At 49.2% G+C, this 24,824-nt stretch overlaps 1 protein-coding gene and 1 pseudogene across 6 annotated transcripts in view; one reads left to right on the plus strand and one right to left on the minus strand.

Moving 5' to 3' along the window:
- Positions 1-24,824, plus strand: part of ZNF831 (zinc finger protein 831) — a 107,399-nt gene that overhangs the window by 10,069 nt on the left and 72,506 nt on the right. For 2 of the 6 annotated variants that reach the window (XM_058686110.1, XM_058686113.1), the window contains exon 1: positions 4,490-4,906. The exons of 1 other annotated variant lie outside the window; for it this stretch is intronic. The gene's annotated coding sequence lies outside the window, so the exon portion shown is untranslated. Of the gene's footprint in view, positions 1-4,482; positions 4,907-12,682; positions 12,768-24,824 lie in introns of those variants that run through there. 3 more of the 6 variants (XM_058686112.1, XM_058686114.1, XM_058686115.1) reach the window with 3 other exon arrangements.
- On the minus strand, positions 14,840-24,386 carry LOC131486370 (alpha-ketoglutarate dehydrogenase component 4-like; annotated as a pseudogene).

Consider the following 24,824-nt stretch of genomic DNA (forward strand, 5'->3'; position numbering starts at 1 on the left):
AACGGCCTGCCTTCCCCTCGCTCTTCGTCTGTCACTCAGGCAGCCAGGGGCGATGGTTTGCGGCAGGCAATTACCGCGGAGAACATCGGGTGTAATGGGCCCTGGGAGGCTTTGTACCTTTCCCCCGACGCCGCGGTCACCGGGGGCGAGGCGCGAGCCGGCTGCGTGGACCGTCTCCATCAGCGCGATGGGAGCTGTTCCGGAAAGGGGCAGGGAAGGGGGGCCCGTGTTCCCAAAGAGCCTTCGCCGCGCGGGGAGCGGACGCTTTGGGGGAGAGCATCTTGTGAGTCAGAGGGACGTCATCTCAGTGAAGTGCTGCTAGTCTCTCTGGACGGAGCCTTTTAAAAACTTGTAACACTAGGGAGTTATCTTCACGGACGTCATAAACGTGTCTGAGGGCCGCATCAGTTATTACGACCGTAATGGCGATAACACGGCTCGGGGGCACGGTACGTGGTGAAAGCAGGTGCATCTGAAGACACGTGTTCTAACTACAAAGATCACACGCGGCCTGGTGATGAGGGCCGCCGGGGACCGGCCCCTTCTCGTCACGGTGCCCCTGAAGGGAAGGGCGTTGGCCCCCGCCCCCCAGAGAGGCAGTCACGAAGTCTGGGCCGGGGCTGGGCTGGACCTCCCAGCCCAGCGCCCCTTCCACGATCCCACAGCGCCACTCTCCTCAGCGGAAGGAAGGAAGGAGGTGGGGGAGAGCGACACTCTCGGTGGGAATAAAGTTTCCATTTCAATTATTCAGCTGATCCTTGACCCCCATTACCATGGATAATCAAAAGCTGGCTGGATGCATCATATTTTAAATAAAAACATTGTTTAAGTGGCCCCGAGGACGTGCAGACAGATAATTGCATGGGGCACTCGTGCAATTACCCTTTCGGAGGGGGGGCACTTTTCTCTCTGCACAGAAACGGGAACGGCGGCCCTTGGCTCGGGGTCACACATCTGTGGAGTGCTCCTCTCCGAAGGGGCTCGGCAGGCACACCTCGTTTCCCATCACACGGGCTGTGATTACAAACCTCTTCTGACAGTGAGGAGAGTGTGTGGGGGACGCTAAGGGGACCGGAACCCGGAGAGGAATAGGCTTAAATGCACACCCGAGTGCGCGTGTCCCCAAGGCACCGTGCTGCAAAGTCCCCAGAGCTGCCTCTGCTTGGAGGGTGGGCCTGCCCCCCCCCCCCCAGGCTTTCCCTGTCAGGCAGGGTCCCCTGGTTTGTACGTTTGTAAGCCTCCCGGCACACAGTCTGGGTTTGGCCTGGGGAGCCAGGGGTTTGATAGGGTTTATCGCCCCGCGGACGTGGACAGAGGGCTGATCCTGTGCCCGCATCACGCAGAGATGAAGCGTTTGAGACACGCGGGACGCCTGGCGGGAGAAGGGGTGCCCACACAGAACTGGGCGTGCGCTAGGAGGGTCCACCTCGGGAAGGTATGGCGTCCGTCTTGCTTGGCCTTGTTTGGCCTGGGTTCTTCGTGCATTGTGGTGAAACAAACATATCCACCCGTTCTCATTCATTTATTCAACACATACTCTTTGGGGACCATGGCACTGTGCTCTAGACGCTGTTCCAGGTCCACTGAGTGCTTTGAAGAGCGCCACTGGAGTTGGGGCCGAGAAAGGCAGGTGGCAGGATACAGGGATGGGGACAGCACCTGGGGACCAGCCTGGGAGAGATAGTCTGGCAGCCACTGTTGTCTCATGAGGCAGCGAGAATTGCTTCTTTGCAAGGAGGCTGGGCCAGTCCCTGGAAAGTCTGGGGTGACAGGTGGCTGTGTGCAGAGTTGTAAGAGGGGGACCGGCTGCAGCCTGTGACTCTCCCTTCCTCTTTCTGCTGCGGGACTGCACAGTCGGGGGGCCTGGGGAAGGTCCCGAGACCGAACCCCAAAGGCAGCGGACCGTTCTGTCCTTTCTGGCTGTGGCTTCTCAATAGGAACGTGTGTGTGTGACTCTTCACGCCTGTTGTCCCCAGGATCCCTGGGATGTCTGAGGTCTTCTGGTTTTGCTGCCACCGCTGCTTGTAACTGCACAAGGTAGCTGTGTTGTAAAGATGAGGCACCGAGGACTGGGGTGTTGCCCTGGCGAGGGAGCGATAGATCTTTTTTTGTTTCCCTGGGGGAAAAAAAGAGGTTGGAGAAAGCAAGGTCACCATTCTTTGGAAATCACATTCCTTTGTTTTGGGTGACTATTGCCAACGCTGAGCTCAGTGGTTATCGGTTGCACCTGCTCTGGAAGCTTGACCTACATACGTCATGGCTCTACGTTGAGGTGCAAGTCGCCTACCATGAAATCCGTTCTCCGAAAGTAGATGATGGAGTGGTTTTTCATATATTCACAGAGTTGTGCAGTCACCGCTATGGTCTAGTTCCAGAAGATTTTCAGAACCCCCCAAATAAACTCTGTACCAATGAGCAGCACCCCCCCCCCCACACTCCCCCAGCCCTTGGCAACCACAAATCCACTCTCTCTCTCTCTACAGAGTTGCCTATTCTGGACATTTCCTATAAATGGAAGCCTACAACTTGTGGCCTTCTGTGTCTGGCTTCTCACCCTTAGCGTCGCATTTTCATGGGTCACCCACGTGCTGGCGGGTCTCAGGGCTTCATTTCCTTTCTGTTGCCTAATGATATTTCTTTGGATGCATGCACCGCATTCTGTTTATCTGTTCCTCCTCGATGTGTTTACCTAAAATCAACTCCAAAGGTTTTTGTTGTTGTTGTTACTGTTTTTAAACAATGTTTGAGTTCTTGTATAGGAAGCCTCTTCGTTTGTGTATCTCAATGAAGTCTGTTCAGACTGTAACTTTGGAGGAAAAAGGCTCTATGTCCTTCTGGAGGATATAGAGGTGGATTTGTTCTTGAGGATCTCCTTAGCCACACCTGGGGCCACATCTGGCCCAGGCCCCTCAGAAAATGGGGGTGGCAGTGGCCCAGGGAGCCACCTCAGCCTTTTCTGTTTCGGTCCCTCCTTTCCCACAGTGCCCAAGCTGCCGGGGCCCTCCCCACCGCAGGCGAGGCCCGTGTCTGCTGCTTGGGTGAGTGCTTGGGTGTGTCGTCGGCTCTGGCCAGCTTGTGTTCCCAGGACGACCCGCTCCCGCTCGTCCACGGCTGCTGAGTTCCCTCCCCGGGGGGGAAAGGTCACTCACAAGTTGTCTGCTCCCAGCTTGCCTCCTGCTGCCCCTCCACCTATCAAACTTATACACATCCTGCAATGCCCAGCTCATCTGTCATTTCCTCCAGGAAGCCTCCAGAAACCCTCTTCCTCGGGGCTCCAGCAAGGCTCTGTTTACATGTCTGATGTGGCCAGGGGTGTTTCTTTCATTATTTAATGACAGAAGAAGTGCAAGCACCAATAAATCAGAACGGATGGGGTCAGTGCTAGGCAGGTATTTACTCCTTGTTTGCTGGGTTGTGGAGATTTCCGGGGGTCCCAGAGGAGGGCAGGGGACACTGAAGTGTGGCCTCAGGCTGAGTTCCGTCTCGCTTGCGTGGACCACTTGCATCAGAGCTGGCTCTGCGTCGGTCACTTTCCCATTTTCACCTTCACATTTCCTGTGGCCTCTGGCGTAGCCAGTGACGTGCGTGCCTGCTCGTTGATGCTGGGGGGTGGGGCAAGGGCGGGGAGTCGACGCCCTGTGAATCTGCACAATTTGGTTCTTCCAAAGCCTAGATCACTCAGCCAAATGAAACTCTCCCCCTTCCCAAACCAAACCTAGCTGAACATGACCAGCTAGATATTACTGATGGCAAAGTGGGCAAAGAAGCATCCTCTCTCCAGTGAAAAACTGGCAAAGCAATAGGAAACCAGCTTAAAGGTGTTAATATGCCCCCAGCCCGTATGGCCACGTGGCATCTGGTCTGTCCTGTCTCTCCCCTCAATGCACGTCTTTCCAGTAGTGTGCCCCATTTTGCCTGTCAGGCTCCACCACTTAGACAACTGTATTTTTCACTCTCCATCACCCTCACGTTTGCTCCTTCCAAAGTCGTGGGGAGAGAGGGGGGCTCACTGTGGGTGCACAACTTACGGAGACCCAAAACGCAGCCATCAGGATCACAGTTACTGCAGTATGTTAAAAATAAAAAAGAATGCAGTTCCATGTTGAACAAAATATCCAAGTTGTAAATAGAGACAGCATCACAGAGATCCTTGTGAGGTCTCCTGCCATCATCACCTGCAGTGGGAAATGCTCGTTCTGGGCCCTGGGGACCCTCCAGGCGTGCCCGGAGAGGCCCTGCAGATGCTCTTTCCAAGGCCACACCCAGGAAAAGGGCCACCCTGGCTCCATTTCTCCCCAGCCTGCCCAGAACGTGTGATGCAGTAGGCCGTGTACCTCCCTTTCTGGCACCCGTCTCTGTTTATGGGTTGTTGGATCAATAGTCACAATTACTAGATGTGAGCTGTGGCTCTGTTTTTTCCCCTATCTGTGTCTATCTCTTCCTGTTTTCTAAGGGCCGCCACTGTGACATTAAGTGATGTATAGAAAATAGTGTACTTCCTATTTCTGAGCCAGCCTGGGTTTCATCTCTGCTTCAGTCTCCTCCATGCTGCTCAAAATGGTACTTTTTCTCACTTAAACACAGAGTTGATTCAAAGGCCAAGCAATGGGGGAGCGATCCTCTTTTGCTTTATTTTCTAAGACCTAGGGAGCATCTCTCTCTCCCTCTGTCCTTCGAGATGCTGCCTGCAGAGCGGGGACCGGTGGAAGATGTCTCAGACACCTTCTCAGCAAAGAGTCTCAAACTCCCTACACGCAGTGGGAGGAAGGCGCGTGAACCCCTGGCTTCTTGGGGTGGCCAGCGCACACGTCTCTTCTGGAACCACGGGTGTCTTCTCGGTTTCCGGCTAGGTCACTCGTGTTTGAGTCGGAGCATCATTGGCCAAAGATCGTCACTCTTCGTAAAGGTATGTGACATGCCCTATGGGATAAGCATGTAGAAAATGGAAGCTTAAAAAAAAAAAAAAAACCAAAAAAACCAAACTTTTTTTTTGTACCCTGTGTTCTTAATGATGTCTTTATCTTCAAGCACGCAGTTAAGAAGAAATACTACATAAAACTGGGTCTGACCCGGTTCAGTAATTCTCTTGTGCGCCTAACAGCACTGTTGCTATTTGTCAAAATATTTACTGCAGTTCATAATGGCTGTCAGAAACCAGGTCCACAGTCCATGTTCGATTAAACAAAAAAGGCAGACTAAACCTATAAGGCAATTTGTGGCTTTGTAAGCAGTTTTTCCCCATTGCTAGATCTAATTAAAATGACGGTGTGAATGGTTCAGAAATATTAGTTACGTGAGCCCAAGAGTTTGAAAGACTGAGTGTACAGGACACTATAAATATTTAGGTATTTGATACAGATCCTATTTATAGAGAGTCTACCGATCACCCAAGGGTAGCATTTTTCAGTGAGATTTACAAGGGACCACGGACCCTGGTCCACGCATTTAGACACATACTTGGCTTCCCAGTGTCCAAAATAGCTGAGAGCTGGAGGGTCTGTCAGATAAGGCATGGGACCGTGCTCTGAGAGGTAGCGTGCTTCTCTGTTCCCGTAGCAAATCTTTCTGTAAGAATGAAACCAGAGATGTTATCGGCCAGAATGCAGCGAGGGGCAGGATGCAAGCTAGAAAAACGATAGTGTCGGCTGGCTGGGAAAAACAGAATAAACGTCAGGGCCGGTTTAAAATAACGTGCCTAATTCTCCTGCCCCAGAGATACGAGCAGGCATTTAGGGTCGCGAGGCTGATGTTAATTAGAGCGGGTGTGTGGTTCTGCAGCGATCTTGGGGGCTGGGGGGAGATTCTGAGAAGCCGAGGAGTGAAGGTGTGCTTCCCCCATTGTACTTCTGCTGGGAAGTCAGGGGAGGGGCACAGTCCCGGAGGGGGAGGTCCGTGTGAGCAGGGTCACCCAGAAGAGCCTAAATGATCACTGCCTGGTGGCCGCTCCAAGAGCCGACTAGGTACCAGGCAGGGACCCTTCTCCTGGTAGAGGTCATACACATGGACGCAGAGAACCGAGCTTGCGGAAGGGGGATGGGAGGTCTGTTTGATTAAGGGTGGGGGGGACCTAACAGGCGGAGCACCTGCCGTGCACACACACATCACATCTACTGTGTTGTCCGATTTTCTGAAAAAGCGGACACGAGCCCCACTTGCGAGATCAGGAGCGCTCGGCTTGGAGAGGGTGGGTGGCTTATCAAAGTCACGGAGTTTGTGGGTTGCGGCCGCCTCAAAGTCACGTGCTGTGTCTGGACTCCGGGCGTTCCGGCGCTCACGCCGCCCCTCTGGACGTGCTGCCCCGGGACGGCCGCATTCGGGGATTTCCGCAGAGCCCGCTTGGGGCCTCGGGAGGAAGCCTTGTCTCCGCTCTGGCTGGCAACCGAGGGAGGGGCTTTTGCAGACCTTCATTGCTTCAGCTGTAGTTTCAGGAGGACCGCTTTGTGTTCAAAGCCACGGCGGAGCCTTTCCATCTCTGGTCGCGATGTACGATGTCCTTTGACTAGAAGGGCATGTAAAGAAAAGAGGTCGATACAGAGAAGCCCGCGTCAAGGAAAGTGCTGTGCGTTGAGTCCGTTTCCGCCAGGGGGGCCCTGTGGCGCTCCAAGCTGGGGACACGGTTTTAGGGAAACTACAGGTGCCGCGTTAAATATACTGACTCCCGCACTGGAAAGGTGGTTCCTCTTTCAGTTCTCTTTTTATTTACTTACTTACTATTTCTTACTTTCATAAACCAGTCTTTGTGTTGAGGTCATTGTAGATTCTCATGCGGTTGTAAGAAATAACCCAGAAAGATCTCACATACCTTTTGCCCACTTTCCCCTGATGGCAACATCTTGTAAATCACAGGTACCCCTTGTGGTCATGTTCACTTTTCTCCTGCCTTCCTCCTCTTCACTCCCCGGAACCATCAGCCCGGACTCTGGTTGTATAATTTATCAATTCAAGTGTGTTACCTGAGGGTGTTATAGGTAAGCCAGTCTGACAATAAATTATATTAAAAAAAGGGGGGGATCACATGAATAGAGTTGCACGGTGTGTAGCCTTTAGGGATTGACTCTTTCCGCCCTGCGTAATTCTCTGCAGGGGTGTTCCAGTTGCTCTGTGTATCCATAGCTTGTCCCTTCTTACTGTTGAGTAGCCTACGATACGGATGCACCATAGTTGGTTTCAAGTCATCTGTTGAAGGATATCTGGGCCGCTTCCCGTCGTTTTGCTCTTGCAAAGAGAGCTGCTGTGGACACTCACGTACGGGCTTTTGTGTGGACGTAACTTCTCATTTCTCTGGGATAAATGCCCAGGAGGCGTGGACTGAATGGTAGTTGCATGTTTACATTTGTTTGTGTTTGTGTTTTTGTTTTTTTTGAAACTGCCAAACTCTTTTCCAGAATGGCTGTGCTACTCCTTGTTCACACGGCCACTGTATCCAATAACTTCCACATCCTCGCCGACGCCGGATGTTGTCGTGCTTTTTGCCATCCTGGTAGATGTGCAGTGATACGTCACTGTGTCACTGTGGTTTGAATTTGCGTTTCTCTGATGGCTAAAGCTAATAATGTTGGATGTTTTTTCATGAGCTTGTGGGTGTGTAGGTACTGTTTTCACTGTCTTATCAGGAGGGACTTTCACAGAGCAGATAGTTTTCATTTCGATGAGACCTGTTGATCAGTTTCCCTCCTACGGCCTGCGCCCTTGGTGCCGGGTCTGAAAACTCTTTCCTCTGCCCTCAATCCTGAAGATTTTTCTCCCCTGTTTTTTCCTAGAGCCTGATGGTTTTACATTTTACATTCAGGTCTGTTTCCCATTTTGAGTTAATATTTGCTGAAGCAAGGTATGAGGTCTAGGCTGACCTGTATTTTTTGTGCCCTGTGGGTGTCAGTTGCCCCAGTGTCATTTGCTGAAAAGGTTACACGCTCCTCGCTAAATTGCCTTTGAACCTTTGTTCAAAATCAGTTGGGCATTTACGTGTGGTTCTATTTCTGTTTTGTTTCTTTTTTTTTTTAAAGAAAATTCTGTTCTGTTGATCTGTGTGTCTGTTCCTCAGCTAATACGACACAGTCTTGATTACCGTGCTGTGTAATAGGTTTTCCAAGTCAGGTAGACTGGTTTGATTCTTTCTATTTTATTATCCTTTTCCAAATACTGAGTTATTCCAGTTATTTTACCTTTCAGTGTAAATTTTAGAATAATCTATGCCCACACGAAATTGTACTGGGATTTTGATAGGAACTGAGTTCAGCCTACGTAGTAGTCTGGAGAGAACGGACGTTCTTTACTAAGGTCAGTTTTCCGGTCCTCCACGGACACAGTGTCTCTTTCTGTTCACACGTTCTTACACTGAGTTCTTCATCAGTGTTTTACACTTTTCAGCATATACGGCCTGTACGAGCTTCATTAGATTAATACCTAAGTATTTCCTTTTTCTTTGAGTGTTTATAAATGGCATTGTGTTCTAAGCTTTGGTTTCCAGTTGTTCATTGCTAGTAATAAAACTGGAACTGACTTTTGTATGTTGAACTTGTATCATGTGACTTTGATGAACTTATTTATTCTAGGAATTTTTTTTTTGTAGATTTCTTGGGGTTCTCTACATAGACAACCGTGTCATCTGCAAAAAGGACAGTTTTATTCTTCTTCTCTACCCGTATGTCTTTCATTTCCTTTCTTGCTTTATCTCACTGTCTGGAACTTCCAGAACTATGTTGAATAAGAGCGCAAAGGGAGACTTCTTTCTCTTGTTCTCGATCTTCAGGAGGAAGTATTTCTTTTCTTTTCTTTTTTTTTTTTTTTTACCAGTAAGTGTAATATTGGCTGTAGATGTTTTGTAGATACTTTTCATCAAGTTGAGAAACTTTCCCCCTGTTTCTCTTTTCTGAGAGATTTTATCACAAGTAGGTTTTGACTTTTGTCAAAAGCTTTTCCTGCAGCACTTGATACAGTCGTGTGATTTTTCTCCTTTATGCCGTTAAGGCGGTGGATTACCCTGATCCATCGCTGGGCAACCCTTGGCCATGATATATGATTCTTCTCACATCGTAAATCTGTTTGCTAATATTTTTCTCCATCTGCATTCGTGAGAGATACTGCACTGTAGTTTTCTTTTTTGTATCATCTTTGGTTTTGGTGTCCGGATGATGGCCAGATTCATGCAATTAATTAGCAAGTGTTCTCCCCTTTTCTGTTTTCTGGAAGAGGTTGTATAGAATTCGTGTTAATTCTTTTTTTAAACGTTGTGTAGAATTCTTCAGTGAAACCATCAGGGCCTGGAGACTTCTTTCCTTGGAGTTTTAAAATTACAAATTCAGGCTGCTTAATAGAGGGCTCTACAAATGAGCTGTTTCATAATTGGTGAATTGTGGTAGTTTGTGCTTTTTGAGGAATTTGTCCATTGTATCTAGGTTATCATGTTCATATGACTATCACATTTATTCACAGAATTCCCCTTTATCCATGTGATACCCACCGGGTCTGTAGTCATATCCCTGCTAGTCTCCTGATACTGGTAATTCGTGCCTTCTCTTATTTTTCCTTTTTCGGTCTTTGTAGAGATTCTTTAAAAAAAATTTTTTTTAAGTGTTTATTTTTGAGAGAGAGAAAGAGAGAGAGCGTGCGCGAGCTGGGGAGGGGCAGAGAGAAGGAGACACAGAATCTGAAGCAGCCTCCAGGCTCTGAGCTGTCAGCGCAGAGCCTGACATGGGGCTCGAACTCACAAACTGTGCGGTCATGACCTGAGCCAGAGTTGGACGCTCAGCCGACCGAGCCCCCCAGGCGCCCCAGGCTTTGTAGAGATTCTAAAGATCAATTTTATTGACCTGCTGAAAGCATAAGCATTTCCACTCATTCCCTTTATTATTTTTCTCTTCCAACTTTATTTATTTCTTCAATTTTCCTTATTTCCTTCCTTCTGCCTTCTTTGGGTTTGTTATGCTTTTCTTTCACTAGCTTTTTGAAGTAGGAGTTTAAATTATTGCTTTGTGGTGCTCTCTCTTTTCTAACATAAGCCTTTAGTGCTCAACATTTCCCCCTCAGCACTGTGTTAGCTGCATCCCACACATTCTGAGTATTTTCACTGCCATTCATTTGGTGTTTGTTGTTGTTGATGTTACCCTTGACACTTCCTCTTGGAACACGTGGGTTACTTTGTGGTATGCTGATTCGTTCCAAGTGTTCGGAGATTTTCCTGTTATCTTTCTGTTGTTGACTTCCAATTTGACTTTATTCTGAGCAGAGAACACATGCTGTATGATTTCAGTTGTTTCAATTTGCTAAGGTTTGTGTTACGGCCTGGGAGAGGACCTCTCTAGGAGCAGCATTCTGGGTCCCATCAGGAAGTAGAAATCACACAGTGGGTTAAACAAGAGAAGGTTAAGATAAGTACTAATAACTGTAGAGAGTGGCTGTAAGATGTAAGGAAACTTTACGGGGTACTTTAGGGTTGAGAGGAAGGACGGACTTGGAAGAGGTTCGTGCCTCATCGGAGAGGCTATAGCTTGGCTCTCGAGCAGCGGAGAAACTGGCTGGCTTAGCCAGACCGGAGCTCGCCTGGAGTTGCTGGGGGAACAGTGGACCACATTCTAGAGCGTAGGCGGTAAGCGGGTGACGGACAACAGGAGACATGGGTGTACGTTGGGAATCTGGGCACCAGGGGGAACGGAGGCCTTTGGAGCTAATGGTCTGCATGGGTGGGAGGCGGAGTGGTTCTCTGTGGGCGCCCCAACCAGAGGTGCGCTGTGCACAGGATGCAGCAGGGGCTCAGCGGCCACGCGACTCTCTGGCCATCGGCAGGCTGGGAAGAAGCTTGGGTTTTCGTGGGTGGGGCCGTAGACAGCTTAGCACCGGCCTGAGGCTGCAAGATTGCAGGGGGAGTGGCATCTGGGGACTTTGGCAGGGGGCAGGCTCTAGCAGATGTCCTCACAGCCACACCACTGACCTTCTCCTTGGCCCCCGCTGGAAATTGCAGGAAGCCTCTCCTTCCTGCAGTCACCCTTAACATTGTGCCTACTTTAAAAACTTAAAGGAATTGCATTGTTTATCGTACAGCATTTGTTGGAGGTGCATTGAGAGCTGAGATGCAATAAATTCATAACTGACATGGTCTATCCCTGTGGCCCCTCAGCTTCCATATGCGTGTTGGGACTTCCTTGAAACTATGAAAAGGCGCTGTATTTTCTGCCTAACGAGATACATCTTTCCTCCTTACAAGTGAAGAAATTTTAACTCTTTTTCAAAATGAGAACAGCCAGTCATTTAATCTGTCATGGGCTATAGTAATTACTCGTCAAATTCAGTCAAGGGCTTCCTGTATATTCTCTAAGACTAAGTTGTAAACTTAACCTTCAGTAACTCATGTATAAAATCTAAAAATATGAGGAAGGAGAAAAGTAGAGAGCGATTAGTATATGTAAACAAACTCAACCATACAGCACGCATAGAGATCACACGCAAAGCTATTCCAGTCCTCATTTCTGCATTTGGCCGGGAGATTGTAGTCCCCGTCTGTGGCTTTCTCGAGCTGTCTGGTCGTGAGTTTCCTTGCCCTCAGGGCAGGACCTCCGCTAGCTCTGGGTCCTTTACCTTTGGTGTATCTAGTAGTCCCTAAGAAGTTCCAGTATTTACTTTTTCCTCAAACTACAGCCACTCGAGTGTGTGGTGTGTGGCCAAGGGTCCCTCTGGGGAAGGCTAGGAGGGAAATCGACAGCGTGTCTGGGTGGCCATAGGACCCGACGCCCGTGTCATTCAGGGGCCTCTGGTCTGTGAACTACTGAATTGGGTGGGTCTGAAAACTGGATGAAGGGCTCTGATTCTCCATTTGGTGACTCAAGTCCGGTTGTTTGCACCACACTTAGCGTGTTTCTCGCTGCGTGGGTCAGGCAGTGTCCTAGCAGGCTGATGACCTTTTCCGCTCCCAGGGAGTCAGTCTCAGTCAGCTCCGGCTAAAGGTCTCTGCGACCCAGAGCATTCTGGCTACTGGTAGGTCCCTACTGCCATGTGGTTGACGTGCCCACTTTGCCTTTGATATTTAAGTGCTGCCACTTAGCCTCTGCTATGCCAGGATTCAAACATCACAGTGAAATCAGGGAGCCCATCTCAAGGGTGGCACCCCGCCCAGTCATACTTGGCCTGAAAAAAGAGCAGCCACAGAGGTTTTCAGGGGTGCAAGTGGCCCCTCACTAAGGTGTTTCTCAATGACCTTAGACTCTGTTCCCACCTATATGTTCCCCATGTTTCTGCCAGGGTGTATTAGCAAAGGCCTCCAGCTCTTTTGGTGGAAAAGCTGTTTCTTCCTGGGTCATAGTGTATACCCGTCGCCCGGGTCGTGCAGAGACTTGATTCTAGCTAGGGGTCTACTGGCAACAGGGTGGTTGGGTGGGTTTGGAGAAGAAGGAGGAACCCCTTTCAAGGTATCTGTCCCAAATGAGGGTATCACAGTGTTTTTAAGCTGTCGGAGACGGGTCTTGTTGGACACTGGAGGGGAATCTGTTGCTGCTGGTAAGAAAGGCTTAGAATGACCTGCGTGCCAACATTGGCAGTTTCCTGATGCCCTTCTTCTATGTTGCAGGATCTCATTCTCCCCCCACCCCCATTAATGCCCTAATTTTCACGGGAGAAACCTGGCAAGACTGTGAATTCAACTGCCATTTTAACTCAGCAACTCACACCGTGACATTTTGTGTTTGATTTTCAGCAATGTCAGTCCTGTGGCTACAAGAAATGAGAGATTCGTTCAGGGCTGTCATGGAAGCCGTCTGATTCTCAGACCGTGACTCGAGGTGGGAGTTAACAGACCTGAGTTTGTCACTCTCTTTCTGTAAGCACTCAAGGGCACTCAGAAAAAGTCATCCCGCACCACAGCCCGTGCAGTCGTCATTGCTGCCACGCGGCAAGTGGTACTTTGTCACAACCAACCACAGATGACAGCTTGATTGATTGTGGTGCTGTTGTATGTCATAGGTTACAAGCAGCACATTCCTCATTGGCAGGGAGCTCAGCATTAGTCCATCAAGTCCAGGAACATGACCGGACCCATCCCTGGATCCCATCTTTAGGGATCTCTCTTCCGGGACCACTCCTAGAATTCTGTAGTAGTCTGTATCTAATCGGGAAGTAGAAAACCTAGTAGGTCACACTGTGGAAGTTTAACATCAGAATGATTTACTGTAGTGAAAGGGCAGCTATAAGATATAAGGAAACTCTCTGCAGTACCCTAGGGTTGAGAGAGAATAGTACCCAAGAGAAGGCATACGTGGAAGGGCTTGGGACCTCATTGGAGAAGCTGTGGTTTTACCACTGAACAGCAGAGAAGTTGGTTGCTTTAGCCAGACTGGAGCTTGTCCAGAGTAGATAATACCCTGGAGGGCAGGCAGGAAGCAGGAGATGTGGGGGTGCACTGGGAGCTTGGACACCATTGGAGCCAGAGGTCTTCAGAGCTCCTGGGCTGTGTGGTGGGAAGTAGGGCTTGCTGAGGGAGCAGGAACTTTGAACCCTCAGGCTCAGATGGGCTGTACTCTTACTGCCAGGGCCCTAGTTCCCGTCAAGAAGGCTGCAGACACATCATTTCCAATCTGAGGCTGTACGGTTGGTTGCAGGGAGACCACAATTGTGGCCCATGGTTCAGGCAGACTCTGTTGGATATCCCCATATTGATTATACGATTGCTCTCTGTATGACAGAGTAGACCTGTAATTCATCACAGTCCGTGGGTGTTACTATTTCGCCATTTGGAACGAAGTGTAGAAGCTTTACCTTCCTCCCTTCCCCCGCTTACGGTCATCTAGATTCTACGTACATCTAGAACCGTATCAGACAGTTTTATTTTTGTCTTAACCATCCACCATCATTTAAAAAGTTCTGAAGGAACTACTGTATTTGTCTATATTTTTACTCTTTCTGTTCATGTTTTTCCTTCTCGATGCTCCAGGTTTTCCTTCTTTCATTATTTCCTTTCTGTTTAGAGAATGTCCTTTAACTCTTCCTTTAGGGTGGGTCTGGGGTGACATTATCTTTGCTTTCTTTTATTTGAAGATGTCTAGATTGTCCCTTCATTGAAGAAGGATTTTTTTTTTTTTTTCCTGGATATAGAATTTGGGTTGACGCTCTTTCATTTTAGCCCTTTTGGAATGTGCCATTTCCTTCTGTCCTCCCACGTTTCTGATGAGAACTTTGCTGTCATTAGAGTGGTTTTTCCCCTAAGGTGTGACTTTTTTCTCATTGCTTTCAAGATCCTTTTTTCTTTTGTCTTTAGAATTCAGAAGTTTGACTCTGATATATTTTGGTTAGGATTTCTTTGGCTTTGTCCTGTTTGGGATTCACTAGTTTCCCAAATCTGTCGGTTTTTAGGTCTTTTGCCAAATTGAAGTTTGCGGCCATTATTTAAATGCCGTGTGAGCCCACTCCCCTACCAGGACTCTCATGACATGAATGTTACATGTTTCGTTAGTCCCCCAGATTCCTGAGGCTCTGTTCATTTTTTCAGCCTTTTTTTCGTCTGTAGTAGACTGGGAATCTGTATTATTTTGTCTTCAAATTCATTCATTCTTTTTGTGTCTCTTCCATTCTGTTGAGCCCATCCACAGAGGTTTGTTTTAATTTTTTTTTAATTTTGTTTTATTTATTTTACATTTAAAAAATGTGTACTTCAGTAAGTACATTAACAATCAGGTAAGCTTGTGGAAAAACTGACCAACATACATATATTAGGAGATACAAGTGTCCACCTAAATTTTCTATTTCATTTTTTTTTATAGAACATTTTTTCAAGTTGTTTAATGTATAATTTCTCATGTGCCATTTTAGAAGTCCTTCATTGTAAAGACTATTCTTTTGAATGATGACAGATAGCAGCCACACTGTCAGTGATTATTCTGGACCTCTGCGTTGGGTAAATTCAATTTCTTCTTGAGACACAAGCTTCCTTCTGTATTTCTGAGGTAACGTTTTTATTATTTCTGCGGTGTCTGGTGGACCCTGACGCATCAGCAAATCTGGTGATTTCCTTCCCTTCGAATGCTATGACGAAAGTGAAGAAGAGCGAGCTGGTCGTCCTGCTGATCCCAAAACTTCTGATTCATTGGGTTTAGGATCATCTCTTCTGTCAGGAGACACTCCTTATTCATGGAGTACGTAGCTTGACTGACTGAACCACCCTGCTGGCAGACGCCATCTTGCTTGCCTTCGTGACCCTGAGATGGGGCTGCTTCCGGGGTGCTTGCTAGCTGCAGAGGTCTTTTATTTTTTATTTTAAATTCAAGTTAGTTAACATACAGTGTGGTCTTGGCTTCAGGAGTAGAACCCAGCGATTCGTCTCTTACATATGACACCCAGTGCTCGTCCCCGAAAGTGCCCTCCTTAATGCCCATCACCCAGTTAACCCATCCCCCCACACACCTTCCCTCCAGCAACCTTCAGTTGATTCTCTGTATTCAAGAGTCTCTTATGGGTTTCCACCCTCTCTGTTTTTGTCTTATTTTTCCTTTCCCTCCCCTATGTTCATCTGTTGTATTTCTCAAATTCCACCTATGAGTGAAATCCTATATCTGACTTATTTCGCTTAGCATAATACCTTCTAGTTCCGTCTGTGTTGTCACAAATGCGAGATTTCATTCTTTTTCATCTCCAAGTAGTATTCCATTGTGCGCGTATGTGTGTGTGACATCACATCTTTATCCATTCATTAGTTGATGGGCATTTGGGCTCTCTCCATAATTAGACTATCACTGATGCTGCTGCTATAAACATCGGGGTGCATGTGCCCCTTCGAATCGGCATTTTTGTATCCTTTGGATAAATATCTAGTAGTGCAATTGCTGGTTACAAGATCGTTCTATTTATAATTTTTTGAGGAACCTCCATACTGTTTTCCAGAGCGGCTGCACCAGTTGGCATTCCCACCAATAGTGCACGAGGGTTCTCCTTTCTCTGCATCCTCACCAACATCTGTTGTCCCTGAGTTGTTAACTTTAGCCATTCTGGCAGGTGTGAGGTGGTATCTCATTGTAGTTTTGATGTGTATTTCTCTGATGATGAATGATATTGAGCCTCTTTTCATGTGCCTATCGGCCATCTGGATGTCTTCTTTGGAAAACTGTCTATTCGTGTCTTCTGCCCATTTCTGCACTGGATTATTTATTTTTGGGTGTTCGGTTTGGTAAGTTATTTATGAATTTTTGATGCTAACCCTTTATCCAGTATGCCATGTGCAAATATCTTCTCCCATTCCGTTGGTTGCCTTTTAGTTTTATTGTTTCCTTTGCTGGGTAGAAGCTTTTTACCTTGATGGGACCCCAATAGGTCATTTTCACTTTTATTTCCCTTGCCTCTGGAGACACGTCAGGTAAGAAGTTAATGTGGCCAAGGTCAAAGAGGTTGGTGCCTGTTTTCTCCTGTAGGATTTTGATGGTTTTCTGTCTCACATTTATGTCTTTCATGCATTTTGAATTTATTTTTGTGTAGGTTGTAAGAAAGTGGTCTAGTTTCATTCTTCTGCATGTTGCTGTCCAATTCTCCCAGCACCATTTGTTGGAGAGACTGTCTTTTTTCCATAGGATACCCTTTCCTGCTTTGTCAAAGATTAGTTGGCCATACATTTGTGGGTCCATTTCTGGGTTCTTTATTCTATTCCATTGATCTATGTGTCTGTTTTTGAGCCTGTGCCATACTGTCTTGATGATTACAGCTTTGTAATACAGCTTAAAGTCGGGAATTGTGATGCCTCCAGCTTGGGTTTTCCTTTTCAACATTACTTTGGCTATTCCGGGTCTTTTTTGGTTCCATACAAATTTTAGGATTGCTTGTTCTAGCTCTGTGGAGAATGCTGGTGTTGTTATTATTATTATTTTTTTAAGTTTAATTTTATTTTGAAAGAGAGAAAGAGCACAAGTGGGGGGAGGCAGAGAGAGAGAGAGAGAGAGTTAGTTCTGCACTGTCAGTGTAGAGCCCGATGTGGGCCTTGAACCCATGAACCCATGAACTATGAGATTATGCCCCGAGCCAAAGTGGGATGCTTAACAGACTGAGCCACCCAGGTGTCCCTGGTGTTATTTTGATAGGGATTGCATTGAATGTGTAGATTTATTTGGATAGTATTGACACTTTAATGCCATCCACAGCATTTAAAAAATTTTTGTTATAGCATTTTTCAGTTCTAAAATTTCCGTTTGGTTGTTTTTTTTCCTGAGACTTTCTACTTTCTAAAATTTGTTTCAAGCATATTCATAAGTGTTCATTGAGACATTTTGATGACGGCTGCTCTAAAATCTTTGTCAGATAATTCCAACGTTTCTTGCATCTTGGTGTTGACATCTGTGGACTTTTTCTTGATATGACAAATGAGTTTTGGTTGAAACTTGGACATCTTGGGTGCTGCGTTATGAGAGCCTGGATTGATCAAGACTCCTGTTTGACCTTGCTCAGCAGGGGAAGTGGGTGGGTAGAGGCTTGACCCCCCAGGGGGGAGCTTCTCATTGCTCCTTGGGGAGGGGGTGGCTCCCCACCAGGCCACCCTGGGTAACTCCCCGGGAGAGAGTGATGCCTGGGGGAGCTACGATGCCCGTTCCTGCTCCCCACGTGCCTTCCACTGCTCCTGGGGGCAAGGGTGGCCTTGTTGCTGTCAGGCAGCAGCGAATGTCCTGACTGTCCCTCCCAGGCCTCCTCAGACACCGCCTGGCGAGGAGGGGAAGTAACTAAAGTAGGTCACCTCCACATACTGGAGTACTACTCAGCAGCAACGAGGGTGAACTGACGAAACGTGCAGCACCACGAACGGATCTCAGGGGCATCGTGGAAGGTTAGAAAAGTTACACGGTCTATAAGTCCATTTATGTGACATCTGGAAAAGGCAGAACAGTAGGGGCGGAACTGGGTATGTGGTTGCCAGACTGGGGAGGCGAAGGGGCTGATCAGAAGAGGTGTGGGGTATCTGGGAGGTGGAAGTTTTCTGTACCCCGGTTTGGTTGGTGGCTATGCAGCTGTGTCTGCTTATCCAGATTCACAGAGCCATACGCTGGAAAGGTGAACCGTACTGTATGTAAGTTGTAGCTTCGTTAAACTTTTTTTAAATGTTTATTTTTGAGAGAGAGAGAGAGAGAGAGAGAGAGAGAGAGAGCACACACACGCAAATGGCGGAGGGGCAGAGAGAGAGGGAGACACAGAATCCCAAACAGGCTCCGGGCTCCAGGCTCCGAGGTGTCAGCACAGAGCCCGACGCGGGGCTCGAACTCACGGACCGTGAGATCGTGATCTGAGCCAAAGTCGGATGCTTGACTGACTGAGCCACTCATGTGCCCCTAAACTTTTTTTTTTTTTTTAAGTTTATTTATTTATTTTGAGAGAGTGGGCAGGAGATGGGAAGGGAGGGGGAGACAGAGAATCCCAAGCAGGCTCCATGGTGTCAGTGCAGAGCCCGACGCGGGGCTCGATGCCACGAGTCGTGAGATGACCTGAGCCGAGGTCAAAAATAAGGTGTGTAACTGACCGGGCCCCCCAGGCGCCCCTGAATTGTAACTTCATTAGAAAACAGGACTCTGTGCCGGCTGGCACCACCAGAAGATGGAGGAGAGGTTTAAGGAGCCCCACACCTGGCGGCCAGAGGGTCATCTTTGTGGGTCCCAATCGACATGCCTTTAACGAGCAGAGCCCGCAGGCCCCTGTAATGCAGATCTGTGCGTCGCGGTCCGTGCACACAGGGTGCACACGTGCCAAGAATGCCCAGCTGTGTGCCGCATTCCCTGAGTGGGCGGTTGAGAAGGTAGCGGTTACTCCTGTAATCCTCTGAATCCCATCAATATCTGGGGCTCTCTGTCTTATCCTGCTTTGAATTCAGCCCTCCATCTGTTTGCTGTTTTGCTGCCTAATTAATATAATTATATAAAACAATAAGCATCACCGATAGCGTATCCTGAATTATGCTGTTTCATGCCGTAAACACACAAATCTGTTTATAGCCTGTCAGGCAATCATGAATTATGGTGTTCTGTACCCTTTTATCGCATGCGTTCTGAGCCGCGAGGGGTCACGATCGGCCTCTAGCGTGGCCAGGCCTGCAGTGGCGAGGGCTGGCCTTGGGGGGTGTGGAAGCAGGCCAAGGTGACCTTCGCGGTCGTGTGTGTGTGTGTGTGTGTGTGTGTGTGTGTGTATGTGTGTGTGTGGAAAAGGGAGGTGGTCCCGGGGAGGTGGGGTCCCCCCTTGGGTGATCCCCTTCTCCCAGTCGGCAAGAGAGCGTCCAGCTGTGCCTTCTCCGTCTGCCATGGAGGAGAGTGACAGTGACAGCAGTGCTAAGGACACGCCTCTTTTAAGCAAGAACGGTGCCTCTGTAGCTACGAGTTTGTACCTAGATGTCTTTCTCCCCCTTTTGCAGTTGAGGAAACAAAGGCCCAGGGAAATGGAGTTCCCCCAAAAGAATCACAAAATATAGTTGGGCAGGTTGGCCTCTGTGAATGTATTGCCTTCTCTCTTAGCATATCATGTCTCACGGTACATTCCCAGATGTGGACCAGACATTCCCACGCCAGGACCTTGGCACTGGCCGTTCCTGCTGCCTGCAGCCTCTTCCCCCGATACCAGTGTGGCTCACTCCATCGCTAGCTTCCTGTGTTCTCGCCTTCTAGGTGGGTCTCACCTGACTCATCCCATTTACAACGGCACCCCTCCCTCCCTGCCTGGCTCCTCTGCCCACCTCACCCCTCCCCTTCCTTACCATGCTCTGTTTTTTTCCGTAACACTTATCATTTTCTGGTATATTGTATAATTTATTTCAAAGAACTCTCTTACCTGTCTGTGTAGGGGTGTATCATAAGAGAGACCAACACACGAAATAGTATCTGACCCGGAGTAGGTGCTCCATAAACATTTGAGTGGATGAGAAAATGAATTTTCAATAGGTGGAAACTAAACAGAAATACTCTACTCGACGTCTTCCTGAATGGTGCTGGTTTTACCACTTTCCGTTTCAAATATTTTGCTAAATAAACCAAGTGCTTTGTTAATGCGAATGTCCCGACCATTTTGGCACAGTGTCTGGCTGATGAGACCCAGTGTGGCAGAATATACGGTTTTCTCAGCCAGGGAGACTGGGAGATCCATCCTGCCAGCTCTGTCGGCCAGTGAGGGTTCTGTGTGTCCACTGGCCTCTCTCCTGGCTGCCTCTTTTGCGTTCCAACAAACAGTTTTGATCTCAAATGGATGTCAAAAAGCATGTGAGTACTTGAGCTGGGTTGCGGTAAGAAACGGTGGAAGATAATCTTGCCGTGGGTTAAAATGCTAATTTATGAGCTGTCTAGGCTCTTCAAAGAAATGGGTGAGAAAACAGATGGCAGAGGTCAGACACAGAGGCCGTCATCGATGCTAACTTAGCCTGGGAGGGTGACCAAAGGTTCACAAAGGGAAGCTGAGGAAACTCTGCGTCAAGACCTTTCAATATCTGAAGAAGATAGAAAGTACGATGCCATTGCCAGAGGAGCTAATCAATTCTGACCCTTTCGATGCTGACGCGGTTGCCTACGAGAGCGGCGTGTCCCCAGAAACGTGGGTTATCATGGAGTCACTGCATGTGAGGGATGTCGTAAGGCAAAAATCACCACTGGTCAAAATTACCCTTAAAATTCTTTTAGGTAGCATGTTGATATCATACTATTCAGTTAGCTCTTCTTGTCGAACAGCCCAAAACATAGCGGCTTAAAATGACAACCATTTATTTAGCTCACGATGCTATGGGTCAGTGTTTTAGGCCAGGCTCCGCTGAGCGGGCCTTGTCTTGGCTGGGCTTACTCATGTGCCTGTGGGCAGCCGCCAGCTCTGTTACAGGGGGCTGGTCGGACTAAGGTGGCCTCCCCGGGATGGCTTGTCTCAGCTCCACATGGTCGCTCATCCTCCAGGCGGCTAGCGTGGGCTTGCTTCCAAGGCCGAAGCAGAGCTGAAGCATGCAGAGCTCTTGAGTGCCGGGCTTGGAACCAGCTCACTGTCACTAATGCCACTCTATCACCCAGGGTCGAGGGGTAGATGAAAAGTCTCCAGATCATGATGGGAAGGGCAGCAAAGTCTCTCTTTTCTTTTTTTTCAACGTTTTTATTTTTTATTTCTTTTTATTTTTGGGACAGAGAGAGACAGAGAATGAACGGGGGAGGGGCAGAGAGAAAGGGAGACACAGAATCGGAAACGGGCTCCAGGCTCCGAGCCGTCAGCCCAGAGCCTGACGCGGGGCTCGAACTCACGGACCGGGAGATCGTGACCTGGCTGAAGTCGGACGCTTAACCGACTGCGCCACCCAGGTGCCCCTCTTTTCTTTTCTTTTCTTTTCTTTTCTTTTCTTTTCTTTTCTTTTCCTTTCTTTTCTTTTCTCTTTGTTTTCTTTCTTTCTTTCTTTCTTTCTTTCTTTCTTTCTTTCTTTCTTTCTTTCTTTTTAAGTTTTTTAAATGTTTATTTATTTTTGACAGAGAGAGAGAGAGACAGAGCACAAGTAGGGGAGGGGCAGAGAGAGAGGGAGACACAGAATCCAATGCAGGCTCCAGGCTTTGAGCTGTCAGCACGGAGCCCAACGTGGGGCTGGAACTCACCAACCACGGGATCATGACCTCAGCCGAAGTCAGATACTTAACTGACTGAGCCACCTAGGGGACCCTGCAAAGCCTCCCTTTCAAAGTCTGTGGAAATAGGGAGGTGTGAAGGACTGTAGTTTTTGCAGCCCCTAACTGTATTCCTCAACCTCAGCCAGTTTTTCCTTTGGTGCTGAAACTTGTCCTATTTCCATGTTTAATCAACACATGCAGTAGGGGCCTTGTGTGTTCAGTACACGTGTAGGAAAAACACTGCCGGCTCTGGCATCGTGCTCAGCGGCGAACTGCTCATGGCGGGAATCAAGTGGGCTTTGAGGCTGCTCGTTGTATGTAGGTATTTGCTTATGGAGTTGACCTCTAGGGGCCATAGCCAAGAGATTGAAGTCATTATTTTCGTTTTGTTCAGCCTCACTGCGTGTCGTGGCTCCACTGTAGAAACCTTTGGGAGTTTCTGACAGGCGAAAGACTGGAACAGCGTGGCTAGGCCCGTGTCGCAGGAGGAATCTCCTTAGACCGGAGTTTCGCGGACCCGAGTCCCACCCCCTCCTCGAGCGGACCGCGTGGGGAGACAGGAGCCGGCAGCGCCGTATGGTTTCACTACGCACTGCTTACCGTTGACTTCTTTTCTGGGGGGGAGGGGGCACGGGGTGGGCAGTCCCTGGATGGGCCCCTGAATCTGCCGTGGGGCTGACACAGCTCTTCACCCAAGTTCGGCCATCTCTTGGCGGTCTTTTCCAACCCTGCACTTCATTCACTCACCAGTCACTTATCGAAGGCCTAGCACGTGCCGGGCGGTGCTCGGGACACTGGGTCAATGGTTGAGAGTATACAGCCACTACCTGGAATGACTCGGAGACACTTTCGCGGCAGGAGAAAACGTAACTCATTCTGTGAGTGGATCACACAACGAGCAGAGGGCTCTTTCACTCTGCCTCCGCTTGACCGGCTCTTCCCTCAAGCCCTGCTCCTGGCTAGCGGAGGCCGGAAGAAGAGTTAACGTGGGCTTACTGATTGTCGAGCTGGTACTTTAGGCCAGGCATGCTTCCAACCCGCTTAACTCTCACATGGGGGAGGTACCGCTATTTCCCCGTGTTGACGATGAGGAAACTGAGTCCCGAGGAGGCGGTGCAGATCGTCTGGGGTCACGGCACCAACAGGTAGGTGCAGGGCAGGATTTGAACCTTGCCTCCCCAGCCCCCTTTCTCACCCCTCGGCAGAGAAGATTAAATGTCTGCTCTCCCCGGTGTCCCCTCACCTCGTGTCCTCCCCCGCCACCCCCTGCAGTGTCTCCGGGTGTTGTCTGGTAGTCCCCTCGGCCTGTTTGGGGGAGGGGGTTTCATTACAGAGTGAGTCTGCCTTCCAGGCGCCCCCTTCCCAGCACTCTGTGAGCCCCACACCAGACCCCGTCCAGCCCGCAGGAGGACCCTGTGGCAGCTCAGGACAGCTCAGCCCCGGGGCCTCCCTCTGCCCAGCCTTGCTTTGCTCGGGCCGTGTCCTGCCATGGCCTCCTCTGGGAAATGGGGGGCAGCCCGGGGTCGCCCGGGCTTACACCTTCTCCCGTCCTGCTTGCCTTCCTGTGCTGGGCCCGTGCCCTCCTCGCCGTCTTCCAGGGCCAGGAAAATTGGAGACTTTTCGTGTGTTTCCTGTATGAGTGTCCTGGGGCTGCGGTGGCCAAGTCCCCGACACTGGGAGGTTGAGAGCAGCACTGTGACCTCCCCTGGTCTGGAGGCCGGGGGTCCGGAATCCAGGTGTGGGCAGGGCTGGGCTCGCTCTGCAGGCTCTCGGGACGCCCCCTCCGGCCTCTGGCATGTTCTGCTGGCTCCAGGTGCTCCTGGGCTTGTGAGCACAACCCTCGTCTTTGCCTGCCTGGGCACGTGGCCTTCACGTGGCTGTCTCTGCATCGTCCCCCTTCTCACGTGGGCACTGGTCATTGGATTTAGTGCCCACGCACCTTCCGGTACAAGTCCTCTCACCTTGGGGCCCGGGACGTCTAATAAAGACAGAAGGTAATTGTGAAGAACCTTCACCGTCAACAACATCTCCTCTGGAGATGATGGTCTTTCCAGAAATCCTGATTTGCATTTGGGAAGCTGAATCTTACCTTGTTTCGCTGTCTGTCTTCCTTTAGGAGGGAATATGTCTCCCAGCAGCTTGCCCTTGGGCAAATGTTTCCCTCCCTCGGGGCCCCCTCCCCTGGAAGAGCAGCATCGCCTTCCAGAGGGGCAGCCTGGTGTGGATTGGGCGACTCAGCCCACGTAAAGCACTCGGGTGCTGGCGACAGGCACACGGCAGGCACTAAAGGAGGCTCAGGTGTGCCTGATACAAACCTGTAGAAATGCTCGGCTCTTTGGGCAGATAGATGCCTCAGGCTGATGAGGGCGAACTGGATTAACTTGGAAAAGGAAGAAAGAGAGAAACAGGCCAATAACTGTCAGTGGATTGTTCCCCTTTTGTGCTTGTGCTGTGATAAGAGCCTGTAGGTGGCATCTCCTTTATCCTCCTTGGTTCTCCCCATTTTACAAATGAGAGCCTAACCTTAGAGGAGCTTGCCCAAGCCATCCAGCGGCCGAGTGGCAGAACTGGGACTCGAGCCTGGGAGGCGGTCCTTCTTCAGCCTAGGGACCCCAGGGCCCCGGGAGAGCCGGGCAGAGATGCTGCCTGGCGCCTGGGACAGGGCACCCTCGGAGCCAGTCCCGGCCTGACTCTCCTCCGTCCCTGCTCTCACCTGCAGTCCTCACCAGAGGCTACTCCACTGGGGCCACGGGGCAGAGGGAAGAAGGTCCGGTTTCTCTGGAAGGTCTGGCTGAAGGTGTCCCAGGTCAAGGTCTTAAATTGGAGGTGCATCCCCCGAAGTATGGGGCTGTACATTCAAGTGTGCAGGGTCATATCGGGGCCCCACAGATACATATTTAAAAAGATCGTTACGTGTTTATTTTAATAATAGCTCTAAGGACAAAAACGATCTTTTTTTCTCCTCCAGTTAGGACAAGAATTTACTTACTTATTTATGTTTTTTACTCTGACGGGCAAAGCATGGCATCATGGTACCCACCTTGCATTCCTTGGCTGGTGAGGCTAAACATCTTTTCACGTGTCCTTTTAAAAATTGTTTTGGTTTTAATTTTAAAAATGAATGGACTTTACTTTTTTTTAAAGTTTATTTATTTTGTGAGAGAGAGCGTGAATGGGGGAGAGGCAGAGAGAGAGAGAGAGAGAGAGAGAGAGAGAGGGAGAGAGAGGATCCCGAGCAGGCTCCACGCTGTCCACGCAGAGCGCAGCATG

This window comes from Neofelis nebulosa, chromosome 9, assembly GCF_028018385.1.
Source record: "Neofelis nebulosa isolate mNeoNeb1 chromosome 9, mNeoNeb1.pri, whole genome shotgun sequence".
Lineage (NCBI taxonomy): Eukaryota > Metazoa > Chordata > Mammalia > Carnivora > Felidae > Neofelis > Neofelis nebulosa.